This window comes from Chelonoidis abingdonii, chromosome 5, assembly GCF_003597395.2.
Source record: "Chelonoidis abingdonii isolate Lonesome George chromosome 5, CheloAbing_2.0, whole genome shotgun sequence".
Taxonomy (NCBI): Eukaryota; Metazoa; Chordata; order Testudines; family Testudinidae; genus Chelonoidis; species Chelonoidis abingdonii.
This window is the reverse complement of record NC_133773.1, coordinates 94,516,960-94,517,751: the sequence shown is the minus strand read 5'-3', so window position 1 is coordinate 94,517,751 and position 792 is coordinate 94,516,960.

Below are 792 nucleotides of genomic sequence, written 5' to 3'. Positions count from 1 at the left end.
TGGATTGTCCTGTGGGGATCTGTACACAAAGAGGGTCCTCTGAGTGAGAGTGCTCATGGAGAAGTGGATATTAGCCAGAAGCACTACACTTTTGAACTTAAATTCTAAAAGAACAAAGTATTATTAAAGCATTTTTATGAATATGCAAACAGTAAGTAACTGGGCTTTTCTGTAATTCATTATTTTTTTTCTTTTCTAATGTCATGGTCAGATTAGAGCAAACCTAAATAACATAGGTTTCTGAGCTCGCTTTCAGTTCTTCCCCCATTTTCATGTCTTGAGAAAGAAAACTTCTTTGTGTTACATTGTCTATTTAGGAATAATGTTCAGAACGTCTTCCAAAGAGATTTGCATAGACAGGCATAAATAAAATGTCACTCTCCTCTCTTAAGTCCAGATTCAAAGCTCCCTGAAGTCAATGAGATTCTTTCTAATAGTACCCAGAGGATACCTATAGTCAAGAATGGTGATACATGGGAGTCCTTGCCCAGTACAAAGAGTTATGCAAAACTGATCACAGTATAGGGGGCTTGGTGGGCTGCTTAGCAGTGCAACGTCATTTAAATACTCTTGCATTCTTTTTCTTTCATGCAGGAGACAAATACTTCCAGTTATGGCCTTTTGCAGGTTGCACTGAGATCAGGTCATTGCCACTTATAAGAATTGCAATATCTAAGTTTTCAGTGCCAAGAGCTAAAATGCATCTAAGGAAAAAAAGAAACATACTGGGGTGTGATATCAACAGAAAAAATAGAAACTGCATTAGTAGAATTTAGAATTTATTATATAGGC